Source organism: Merops nubicus, unplaced genomic scaffold (genome assembly GCF_000691845.1).
Source record: "Merops nubicus isolate BGI_N331 unplaced genomic scaffold, ASM69184v1 scaffold15410, whole genome shotgun sequence".
Lineage (NCBI taxonomy): Eukaryota > Metazoa > Chordata > Aves > Coraciiformes > Meropidae > Merops > Merops nubicus.
The window spans coordinates 1-309 of record NW_008581006.1 but is presented as its reverse complement, the minus strand read 5'-3'; positions in this window follow the sequence as shown (position 1 = coordinate 309).

Genomic DNA, 309 nt, shown 5'->3' with positions numbered 1-309 from the left:
GGAAAAAAAAAAAAAAAAAAAAGGAAAACCTGTTGCACTTGTTTGCTGTAGAAATGAAAATCTCACCAGTAAATGGAACACGAACTGGATTAAGGAGCAATAGAGAAGACAGAAATACTGTCTTACGGCATTAATGAGCACAACAATTCTGCCGATGCCCTTCCCTCAGCCCCTCAGCCCCGCCAGCACCGGCCGCCCCGGGCACCAGGGAGGCGATTAAGGCAAAACGTGCCGGGCAGCAAAAGGGCGGGCGCGGCCACAGGGCTCCGGGCCGCTGCCTCCCGCTCCCCCGAGACCGCATCCTGCCCG